Source organism: Schistocerca piceifrons, chromosome 6 (genome assembly GCF_021461385.2).
Source record: "Schistocerca piceifrons isolate TAMUIC-IGC-003096 chromosome 6, iqSchPice1.1, whole genome shotgun sequence".
Taxonomy (NCBI): Eukaryota; Metazoa; Arthropoda; class Insecta; order Orthoptera; family Acrididae; genus Schistocerca; species Schistocerca piceifrons.
Genome location: NC_060143.1, coordinates 310,325,428 through 310,338,482, shown reverse-complemented (window position 1 = coordinate 310,338,482; position 13,055 = coordinate 310,325,428). Strand labels below are relative to the sequence as shown.

At 46.9% G+C, this 13,055-nt stretch overlaps 1 pseudogene; it reads left to right on the top strand.

Annotated features, from left to right (window-relative positions):
* The first annotated feature begins 331 nt into the window (after positions 1 to 331).
* LOC124803532 lies at positions 332 to 449 on the top strand (annotated as a pseudogene).
* Positions 450 to 13,055: the final 12,606 nt, after the last annotated feature.

Here is a 13,055-nt window from a genome sequence, read left to right as displayed (position 1 = left end):
ATACTAATGTCTCTGTCGCATCTTACAGAGCGTGCGGAGAGTATCTTGTGGACAGCTGTCACTTGCCCTCTGACCTGTTTCAGTCGTAACTGGTAGGCGAGAAAAAGAATAATTGTTGGTAAGGCAGAATCTCTCTAGTGCTGCCTTCTTGATCATATCGCTAGAAATTCATCAGAGGGAATAGTATACTGGATTTTTCCGTGAGAGAAGGACAAAGAGAATGATCCACTGATCAATTTGAGTAGGGAACATCGGGTCGGAGAAGCCAGTTAAAGGAGATAGTAGGAACAAAACCACAGTACCGTGTACTTTTTAATTTACATTAGTTACAGCTAACGGCCTTGCCGCAGTGGCAACACCGGTTCCCGTCAGATCACCGAAGTTAAGCGCTGTCGGGCTGGGCTAGCACTTGGATGGGTGACCATCCGGTCTGCCGAGCACTGTTGGCAAGCGGGGTGCACTCAGCCCTTGTGAGGCAAACTGAGGAGCTACTTGATTGAGAAGTAGCGGCTCCGGTCTCGTACTCGTAAATTGACATACGGCCGGGAGAGCGGCCTGCTGAGCACATGCCCCTCCATATCTGCATCCAGTGACGCCTATGGGATGAGGATGACACGGCGGCCGGTCGATACCTTTCGGCCTTCATGGCCTGTGCGGGAGGTGTTTAGTTTTAGATTTAGTTTACAGTTAACTGCGATTACCATCATTGGCTCAGTGGACGAAATGTGGTGAAACTGACAGCCATCAACCTCAATGCAAGCATAGCATCGGCGAACGAGATTCTGACCCATCCTGACAAAAATCCCTGGTGTGTCTCGAATCGCATCACCGGCGTCTGCAATTCTGGCAATTAATTCCATCTCCGTATCCAAGTGACTTTAGATACCCCATAGGAAATAACCAAGAAGATTCAGGTCAGGTGACTTCGCAGGCCATGGAATTCTTTCCAATCCAGCGACAAGGAAACACTTCAGTAACCAGCCTCGTCCTCCTCGTTTCCTTGCAGGAAATAAAGAATGTACGTGTAAATAAATAGCAGAGTAAGTGTAAACTTACACGCATGTCAGTTGCAAATGAGCTGGAAAACAGTATTGCCAGACACAGCGGTAGACAAGTTTTCTTCTACATCTACATCTACATACATGCTCCGCAATCCACCATATGGTGCATGGCGGAGGGTACCTCGTACCACAACTAGCATTTTCTCTCCCTGTTCCACTCCCAAACAGAACGAGGGAATAATGACTATACCTCTGTACGAGTCATAATCTCTCTTATCTTATATTTGTGGTCTTTCCGCGAAATATAAGTTGGCAGTAGTAAAATTGTACTGCAGTCATCCTCAAATGCTGGTTCTCTAAATTTCCTCAGAAGCGATTCACGAAAAGAACGCCTCCTTTCCTCTAGAGACCCACCCGAGTTCCTGAAGCATTTCCGTAACACTCGCGTGATGAACAAACCTACCAGTAATAAATCTAGCACCCCGCCTCCGAATTGCTTCTATGTCCTCCCTCAATCCGACCTGATAGGGATCCCAAACGCTCGAGCAGTACTCAAGAATAGGTCGTATTAGTGTTTTATAAGCGGTCTCCTTTACAGATGAACCACACCTTCCTAAAATTCTACCAATGAACCGAAGACGACTGTCAGCCTTCCCCACAACTGCCATTACATGCTTGTCCCACTTCATATCGCTCTGCAATGTTACGTCCAAATATTTAATCGACGTGACTGTGTCAAGCGCTACACTACTAATAGAGTATTTAAACATTACGGGATTCGTTTTCCTATTCATCTGCATTAATTTACATTTATCTATATTTAGAGTTAGCTGCCATTCTTTGCATCCATCAGAAATCCTGTCCAAGTCATCTTGTATCCTCCTTCAGTCACTCAACGACTACAACTTCCCGTACACCACAGCATCCTTTATATCTCCTTAAGCTGGCTTCTCCGACCCCGGGTTCCCTACCTCAAGTTGTTCAGTGGAGCATTCTCTACGTGCTGTTACACTTTTGCGTGGTCTTACGGAAACACCCTGTGTTACTTAACTCCCGCTCCCAGAATTTTGACAGCGTCTCCCTTGTAGAGTCTGCTACTGGAGCTGGCTGAACATCTCCTTGACGTTTTCGCGCTTGCCAAACAAACCTCTGACGAAACAAGCTGGCATTCTTTCGGTCTTCTCTATTTCCTCTATGTATACTATCTGGAACGGAACCCAGAATGACGAATAATATTCCAGCGTAGTTCGAACAAGGGTTTTGGAAACTACTTTCCTCGTTGATGAACTGCACTTGCTGAGGATTAGGTCTATTGCCATAAATCTAAATCACTTACTAAGTAAAAGTCTTCCGGTTGATGTTGTATACCAGCTGTAAGGTGGCCACAGCTACGGAAAACTCCGATGTCACCTTGCATTTCATTCAGTGACAAACAATTAAACTTTGTGTACGTAAACTAATATGTTAATAAACTCTGAGCTTGAAGCTCAGAGTCTGTAGAAGTTGGATAGGAAGAAAAAGTTGAGGGAGTATCACATTCATCGTCAAATCATGTAAAGACATATGTTGCCATGAGTGGAAATCATCATGCATGACGTACGACCGCTGGCCCAGGACATCGGCCGAAAGGATATACCCCTGCAAGGTGGTAGACGAACGGATGTTGTGGTTGGAGAGAAGTGGTGCGCGAGAGATTGGGGTGGATATCAAGCTGTGTGTCCACTAGCAAATAAACTTCCTAATGTCGCTTGCAGAAGTTGAATTTCTGCAAGTACTTTCACTTGGGAACACCCTCGGCAAGTAGACGTCTGCAGGTTTCGCCAGCTTGCGTAAGTAGCTTCCGCAAGTCGTGGAAACTGTTTCTTGGATGTTGTTGTAAATACTTGCAGAACTTGCCATTTACTGGGAGTTTTCCTCAAACGTGTTGAATTTTTGTGTGTTTAGCACCGGTACGAGCAAGTCAGTGTCGAACAGGAGAATGGCGCAAAGACAGATGGAGAGACACAAATGTTGCTTTGGAACCCTTAAATGTATACAGGGTGGACAGAAACAGTATGAAAAGATTGTAAGAGTGTTGTAGGGTAGGCTGTGCTGAGAAACAACTGTTAATGAGAAAATGGGATGCGATCCGCAGTCTTCGAATCAATTATCATTGAAGTTTACACATCAGGCCGTTGGCACGCATAAATTCAAGCTGCCCGCAGTTGTTCTGAAAGCGTAGATGATGGTACACGAGACTGCTCAGGCTTTAGCTACCGTCCCGTGTCCAATTTTTGTGTCGCTCTCTTATTCGGGTTCAGGGAACCAAGCGAAGCACACGTTTGGCGAAACCGTCTCTGGGCGTGAGGGGGAGAGGGGGTGGGGGGCGCTTGAATTTGCTCGAGAAACGGCCAGATTGAGTGACTTTAACGCCAATTAACTCAGAAACTGGTCAAACGTATTGGATTTTTTTCTTGACAGTTATTTTCCAGCACAACATACCCCGCAACACTCTTAACAAGCTTTTAGACTGTTTCTGACCACCCTGTATAACTGGCCACCGCAGCCAGGGGAGTGCAAAATGAATTTACGGATTACTTTATTTCACCAGAAGGGGGAGCAGAATGATAGTACAGACGTCTTCAAATTTTAGCTGATTTTTTTAATGTTAGCGTAAATGTGAAAGCATTACGGTATATTTGTAATTAAAGTAATATAAAAAGTTTGCAAAAGTGGAAGAGTAATTGAAAGGCCATATCTTGGTGACACAGTTTGTCTTAGTTTTGTATCCTGTTTTCGAATATTTTGTGCTACAATAGGCAAGAGATGTTTGAAAATGGCATACAACATCACTGAATGAGTTTGTAATTTGTGTGAATTTCTCAGATTTTATATCATTCAGTAGTGTTTCTTGATACTTAAACAAGTACGCCTGTATATCCATTTATTCACCCAAACAATATTTCATTTTACTTTTCGTAGCGATTTTCTTGAATAATAATAATGTAAAAAAGTTGGCAGCTGCTTAGCAAATACAGTGGGAAACATTTCTAGAAGTGGTTGCAGCAAGTTCCTAAAATATACAGAAGTAAACTTGTGCAACTTTTCGTTCTGATACATACAGCTCATCAAGCGCTAGCGGCACTTACTTATGGAAGTTACTACTAGACCACACATCCACACATGTCTTCAATAGTTGCGAGACCAGCGCTGGAGCTCGTGAATCACCATTAGCGAGTGAGATACAGTAATTAATAGTCTGGAGACCGAATATCTAGAGCGGAAAACAGTGCTGAATACTGAATATAAAAGTACTTGAACAAGTTGATATTAAACAAAGTGTTACATCAATGAGAACATGTAGTGTAATACGTGATAACGGTATACTCACAACTGTTATTGTAATACAACAGTTAAATTTATAAGTGGTAACGCGAAAGGAATGAATGTAGGTGTCTCATATTTCAGTAAATTGTTTGGTATAAATTATATCAAGAAAGGATCGACGCTTTCCCTTGAAGCTCAACTCATCTCATGGTAACGAAGAACTGATTTGCATTGCATGAGTTACAGCATAGCTGTTTGTACAAACGAGACTACTTGGAAATGTCAGTGTTGTTTGCATGCAACAGAATTTATAAATAACTTTCTTGATAGCAAGATTCGATTCATAAACGCACTGAAATCCAAAAAAGGAAGAGAGTCAGTGAGGTTCTGGAAGGTGCTGACAGTGATGTGGAGCCAGCAGACTCCAGTGCCGTAGCCAGCTGCGCCAGGTTTCTCCGCTGAGAATCGATGTCGCGTACAGCTCGATCGAGGTGGTTCCACAGATTGTCGATTGTGTTTAAATAGGGGAAGTTTGGTGGCCAGGAGAGTGTGGTAAACTCATGCTGATGCTCTTCCATACAAGTACGTACACTGTCTGCTGTTTGGCACGTTTCATTGCCCTGCTGGTAGATGCCACCATGCCGAGGAAAAAACAAATTACATGTAGGGGTGGACATGGTCTCCAGGGATAGATGCATACTTGTGTTGATCCATTGGACCTTCAAGAATGACGACATCGCTCAGGGAACGCCACGGAAACACTCCCCCCACCATAACGCTCTCTCTTTTGGCTTCGGCGCTTCTGATGATTATTGCAGAGTGTTTGCTTTTAGATGTTTCACGCCGCACACGTCAATGACTATGGGTCCAATAGAGCAGAACATGTGATTTATATGAAAACGCTACCTGCCGCCACTCGGTGGACCTTCAGTTGTGGTATTGCCGTGCAAATTCCAGCCTTCGTCGGCGATGAAAGCAGTCAGCATGGGTGCATGAGCGAGACGCTTTCTGCGGATATCTATTAGCAGCAACATTCGCTGACTGGTCGTTGAGGAAACATTGTTGGTAGCCTCTTGGTTGATGTGTGCAGTTAGCTGTTCAAGAGTGGCACGTCTATTGGCACGTACACATCTCCGCAGGCATCGGTCACGCCTGTTATCTGCAGTTCGTGGCGCACCACAGTTGTTTCGGCGACACTTTTGGATTTCTCTACTTTGCCATGCACAGTATGGTGTAGCCGTGGAGGCACTCGAAACAGTTCACAGACTTAGCCGTTTGGAAAATGTTTCCACCCCTGTCCCCAAAGCCAATGATCATGCCATTTTGGACTCCAGATAAATCATTCCGTTTCCCGAACAAACGACAGCGACTGCACTGTTTATCGACCCCCTCCCTCCCCCCCCCCCTCCCCCTACACACTTTACACGCTTTATATACACTCCACTGCTTATGTTACCACCTGCCGTCTGTGAACTGCTATTGCATATCAATGTCGAGGAGGTCTCATTAATGCAATAGGACCGTGTACAAGTTTAGTTGCGTAGAATCGGTATCATTTAACAGACACACAAAGGTAAGCACAATATGCTTTATTTACCACCACGGAATAAACTGTGATAACGAAAGGCGAATTACTGTACAGTTTCTGCGTAATTTGTACTACTCAAGACGTGCAGATCTATGTGACGCCTTGAGCAATGGCCTTTTGCGAGGTACCCGACTTGTAATGCCCATTCCAATCAGTTCCCTTCGCAGCGATAATCTGAAACTGTTAGTGTCGGACTTGGATTGACTGGCAGTAGCACTTCCTGTCTGGTTTAGAACTGATGGTCAATGACAATGCATGGTACTCGTGTCGGGTCCCTGTCACTTAGGATAGATTTACATCCCCCGTTTTATACCCAGTGTTACTTGGGAGCGAATTGTGCACATTTTCTTGTAGACACGTTGGAGAACCTGGGCTGATACACCGAGAAACTGACTTAATTCACGTTGTTGTGAGCACGTCCAAGAACGATGGCTCCTCTCAGCCATTCTGTCACGTCACTTTACTGTGCTGATTCAATTGAGCACAACATTTCATTACCAAGACTTTAACCAGCTGCCCGACTTGACATCCGTTACAAACCGTCTACACATTCCAAATCTTTACCCCATCGACTCATTTTGTAGGCCAGAGGCCCCTTATCTGAAGACACAAATATCCTAGAATAATCCTGAGTCGCCTATTTACTTTTTAATTTCCCTCTTATTCTGTCTCACTACACAAACCTAAAACTTATCCATAAAACTTTGACGAATTTCAGTCCCCCAAATTCCTACCCCCATATTCAGACAAAGTGAACAACATCTTGCTGTGCTGGACCTTTAACAAAATGGAATTTTAACCCTTCATGTTACACTTCATTTCGACGATACTGACGAACAGAAATGTCTCATCTGAACGTGACGGCTAGGTGGCCCATTGATATATTGTGTAAATTTACCACTAAGATTTTTTTTTTAATTTAACTCATATTTCGCAGCTTGAAACGTGACAGCATTCAATGCATTGGAAGTATGAATTAACAAACGCCTTCAGTCACAACTTTTCGTGTTTTATTAAGTACATGATGCATTTCGGACCCTGTGTGTCCATCGTCAGGTGTAATATGTCTTAATACGTGCTTTAGTTTTTCCATTGAATGAGGTGAAGTGCATATACATGTCATGAAAAGATTTGGTGCTACGTTATGAATTTCGTCGTCTGACTTACAAAATTCATAACCTAACACCAAACCTTTTCATGACAGCAGTATGCATTTCACCTCATTCACGGTAAAAAATAAAGCATGCATTAAGACAAATTACACCTGATGATGAACCCACAGGGTCCGAAATGCATCGTGTACTTAATAAGACAAGAAAAGTTTTGAATGAAGGAGTTTGTTAATTCACACTTCCAATGCACGAAGATCTTGAAACTTCCTAGCAGATTAAAAGTGTGTGCCGGACCGAGACTCGAACTCGGGACCATTCCCTTTTGCGGCCAAGTGCTCTACCAACTGAGCAACCCAAGGACGACTCACGCCCCGTCCTCACGGCTTTACTTCTGCCAGTATCACGTCTCCTACCTTCCAAACTTTCCAGAAGTTCTCCTGCGAACTTGCAGAACTTGCCAGAATCTCATTCTGGCACGAAGATCTTGTTTCAAACCTGAGAGAAGCATCACAAAATATTCCAGTGGGAAAGCTTATTGAGTCACAGCATTACAAAAGGGCGACAGGCTGCTTTTCCTCCACTTTTCTGCGTCGTCCCCGACATCGCGTCGAGTCTGCTGCGTCGTTGTGACTGCGGCGGCTGGCTGGCTGGCTGACTGATTACAGGCCAGGCCCTTACATCCCAGGGCCGGCGCCGCCTGCTGTTCACACCCCCTCATCAGACATGTCGGAGCGCTCGGCCGCGCCACGCCCACCACACAGCGCCGGTAGCCAGTCCGTGCAGCGGCGGCTGCTGCCTGCCCGGCTATTTCTTTTTGTCGGGTGGCCGTCTTTGAGCTCAGCGTCTGGTAAATGTAACGGGGGCGTTGGGCGGACGCCTTACAAATCCCACACGAAACGTGTGCCGTGCCGCGGCGAGCCGTCTAGAGGGAAAAAGCAACGCAGCAGCAGCGGCAGCGGCGTGCTGGGGTCGCAGCAGCACCGGAGCCGGTACAGCGCGCTGGCACTGCACGCTAATAATAGAAAGGCACCAGTCCCCTCCGTAAGCAGTGTGCTCTCCTTGTCCAAACGGCTACAGGTGTTCCGAGCGCTCAGGTTGTATCAGGCACACGAATATTTGGATCTTCGAGGCTACAGCAGTTCTGGTCATGTGCCAATGGCACCGAACTTACGAGAGGTAGTTATGAATTTTTAGTTAGCACCTCGAAAAATTATACAGTTCCGTAATTAATATTTTGTTTATTTTCAGGTACATGTCTGCAGTCGTCGTAATGACGGTGTTGTTTCCTCAGTCCAATGGCTGTTCTGATGAGCTCTTCTCGCCCGCCTATCCTCTGCATGCCACTTCGTCACTTAATAATAATTGCAATCTACATTCATTTGGAACAATTTACCATCCACTCTTTTCTCCATTACTACACAGACGATTCTTCGATACCTCATTATCCAACCTGTCAATGAATCACATGTTTTAGCCAACTAATGCCGTAAATTTCTTTTTCCTTCCATTCAGCAACTCTTCATTAGTTAATCTTCATCAATCTTCTATACCACCACATTTCAAAAGTTTGTATTCTCTTCTTGTCCAGGATTTACTTCCCTAGAAGACTACATTCCAGACAAATGTCATCCGAAAGTACTAGCTAACACCAAAATTGATTTTATACGATTGACATCACTCAAGTTTGGGGTCGATCTACACTCATGCTTATAAATTATGGATAAATGAAGAATGTGGTGCCATACAACGTGGCACTACACACAACTGGAGCTGACAGCATAGGCACATAGGGACACAGACCTGTAAGTCCACGGTATTGGTGATAAGTTGAGAAAACCGTCGTGAAACACAAGTGCTACAAAACACCACTGTTTCCTGTCCATGTACCCCGACATCAGTATCACCATGCACACGTACACAGGCAGCACAACGGGTTGGCATACTCTGGATCAGGTGGTCGAGCAGCTGCTGAGGTATAGCCTCCCAATCTTGCACCAGTGCTGTCGGATCTCCTTAAGTGTCCTAGGGGGTGCAGGCGTGCAGCGATACGTCGACCGAGGGCATCCCTGACGTGCTCGATGGGGTTTAGGTCTGGAGAACAGGCAGGCCACTTACTTCGCCTGATATCTTTTGTTTCAAAGTACTCCTCCACTATGGCAGCTCGGTGTGGCCGTGCGTTATCATCCATCAGGAAGAAGGTGGGACCCACTGCACCCTTAAAAAGGCGGACACACTGGTGCAAAATGACGTCCCGATGCAACTGACCTGTTGCAGTACCTCTGTGAAAGACATGAAGGGGTGTACGTGCACCAATCATAATCCCACCCCACACCATCAAACTACGACCTCCATACAGGTCCCTTTCAAGTACATTAAGGGGTTGTTATCTGGTTCCTGGTTCACGCCAGATGAAAACCCGGCGAGAATCACTGTTCAGACTATACCTGGACTCGTCCGTGAACATAATTTAGGACCACTGTTCCAATGAACTTGTACTGTGTTCTTGACACCCGGCTTTACGGGCTCTCCTGAGACCAGGGGTCAGTGGAATGCACCTTGCAGGTCTCTGGGCGAATAAACCATGTCTGTTCAGTCGTCTGTAGACTGTGTACCTGGAGACAAGTGTTCCAGTGGCTGCGGTAAGGTCCCGAGCAACGCTACCTGCAGTACTCCGTGGCCGTCTGCGGTCACTAATAGTGAGATATCGGTCTTCTTGTGGTGATGTACACTTTGGACGTCACGTACTGACGTGCCTGGACACGTTTCCTGTCTGCTGGAATCGTTGCCATAATCTTGAGATCACACTTTGTGCTACAACCTGCTGTGTTTCACCAGCCTCCAGTCGCCCTAGTATTCTACCCCTCATAACGTCATCAATATGTGTTCTTTGAGCCATTTTTAGCACACAGTCGCCATTAGTTCGTCTGAAAACGTCTGCACACTTACCCGCTGCACTGTACTCTGACATGCACCAACACGCCTCTGCGTATATGGACTGCTGCCGGCGCCACCATGCAACGACCGCAGGTCAAATGCACCGGATGGTCATATCTCGAGGTGATTTAAACCAGCAAACTGCCCACCAGAGCGTTGTTTCGCCATGTATTAGAATAATCATTAATTTATGAGCATGAGTGTGGAATAGTATGAAGTAGGGATGTAAATGCTTCCACAGACAAGATCACTAATTATACACTCCTGGAAATTGAAATAAGAACACCGTGAATTCATTGTCCCAGGAAGGGGAAACTTTATTGACACATTCCAGGGGTCAGATACATCACATGATCACACTGACAGAACCACAGACACATAGACACAGGCAACAGAGCATGCACAATGTCGGCACTAGTACAGTGTATATCCACCTTTCGCAGCAATGCAGGCTGCTATTCTCCCATGGAGACGATTGTAGAGATGCTGGATGTAGTCCTGTGGAACGGCTTGCCATGCCATTTCCACCTGGCGCCTCAGTTGGACCAGTGTTCGTGCTGGACGTGCAGACCGCGTGAGACGACGCTTCATCCAGTCCCAAACATGCTCAATGGGGGACAGATCCGGAGATCTTGCTGGCCAGGGTAGTTGACTTACACCTTCTAGAGCACGTTGGGTGGCACGGGATACATGCGGACGTGCATTGTCCTGTTGGAACAGCAAGTTCCCTTGCCGGTCTAGGAATGGTAGAACGATGGGTTCGATGACGGTTTGGATGTACCGTGCACTATTCAGTGTCCCCTCGACGATCACCAGTGGTGTACGGCCAGTGTAGGAGATCGCTCCCCACACCATGATGCCGGGTGTTGGCCCTGTGTGCCTCGGTCGTATGCAGTCCTGATTGTGGCGCTCACCTGCACGGCGCCAAACACGCATACGACCATCATTGGCACCAAGGCAGAAGCGACTTTCATCGCCGAAGACGACACGTCTCCATTCGTCCCTCCATTCACGCCTGTCGCGACACCACTGGAGGCGGGCTGCACGATGTTGGGGCGTGAGCGGAAGACGGCCTAACGGTGTGCGGGACCGTAGCCCAGCTTCATGGATACGGTTGCGAATGGTCCTCGCCGATACCCCAGGAGCAACAGTGTCCCTAATTTGCTGGGAAGTGGCGGTGCGGTCCCCTACGGCACTGCGTAGGATCCTACTGTCTTGGCGTGCATCCGTGTGTCGCTGCGGTCCGGTCCCAGGTCGACGGGCACGTGCACCTTCCGCCGACCACTGGCGACAACATGGATGTACTGTGGAGACCTCACGCCCCACGTGTTGAGCAATTCGGCGGTACGTCCACCCGGCCTCCCGCACGCCCACTATACGCCCTCGCTCAAAGTCCGTCAACTGCACATACGGTTCACGTCCACGCTGTCGCGGCATGCTACCAGTGTTAAAGACTGCGATGGAGCTCCGTATGCCACGGCAAACTGGCTGACACTGACGGCGGCGGTGCACAAATGCTGCGCAGCTAGCGCCATTCGACGGCCAACACCGCGGTTCCTGGTGTGTCCGCTGTGCCGTGCGTGTGATCATTGCTTGTACAACCCTGTCGCAGTGTCCGGAGCAAGTATGGTGGGTCTGACACACCGGTGTCAATGTGTTCTTTTTTCCATTTCCAGGAGTGTAGTTTTAGTTTTGATAATCGTCTTCATCATATCTAAGCTTCCACAAATCTCTAAGGCACGTATACTGAGGTGCCAAAGTCATGCGATGGCGATATCGACATATATAGATGGCGGTAGCTGTGCATTGGCGGAGGGGTCATTTGCTCTCAGTTAATCCATGAGAAGAAATGTCTACCGTGATTACGCCCGCACGACGGAAATTAATAGACTTTGAACGAGGAATGGTGGTTACAGTTGGACACATGGACATACCATTTCGGATATCGTTAGGGAACTCAGTATTACCAGACCCACAGTGCCGAGAGTGTGCCGAGAATACCAGATATCAGGCATTATCTCTCACCACGGACAACGCTGCGGCCGTCGACTTCCACTTAACGACCGAGAGCAGCAGCGTTTGCCCAAAGCCGTCAGTGCCAACAGACAAGCAACACTGCGTGAAATAAGAGAAGAAACCAATGTAGGACGTACGACGAACGTATTCGTTAGGACAACGCGGCGATATTGGGAGTTAATGGGCTATGACGAAAGAAAACCAATGTGTGTACGTTTACTAACAGCACATCCCCTGCAGTGCCTCTCCTGGGCTCCTGACCATTTCAGTTGGGCGCTAGACGGCTGGGAAACCTTGATCTGCTCAAATGGGTCCCGATTTCAGTTGGAAGAGCTGATGGTAGGGTTCGAGTGTGGCGCTGACCCAACGAAGCCATGGACCCAAGTAGTCAACAAGGCACTGTGGAAGCTGGTCGTGGCTCCATAATGGACCTGTATTAACATGGATTGGGCCTGGTCCTCTGATCCAACTGAACTTATCATTGACTCTAACTGGTTATGATCTGCTACTTGGAGCTTCGCGGGATTAGCCGAGAGGTTTCAGGTGCTGCAGTCATGGACTCCTCATTCTGGCATGTTCGTCCTTAGGATAATTTACGTTGAGTAGTTTGTAAGCTTAGGGACCGATGACCATAGCAGTTAAGTCCCATAAGATTTCACACACATTTGAACATTTTTGCTACTTGGAGACCATCTGGTGCCGTTCATGGACTGCATGTCCAAAAGCAATGATGGAATTTTTATGCACGACAAAGCGTCATGTTTTTCGGCCTCAGTTGTTTGCTATTTTGTTTGAAGAACATTGTGGACAATTCGAGCGAATGATTTGGCTACCCAGATCGCACGACGTGAATCTCACCGAAGATTTACGTGACATAATCGAGAGGTCAGCTCGTGCATAAAATCCTGCACCGGCAACACTTTCGCAATTATGGACGGCTGTAGAGGCAGTATGGCTCAGTATTTCTGCAGGGGGATTCCAAAACGACTAGTTGAGTCATGACACGTCCAGATGGAGCACCACTCCATGGAAAATGTGGTCTGACACACGGTATTAGGAGCTATCCTATTACATTTGTCACCTCAGTGTAGATCGCAA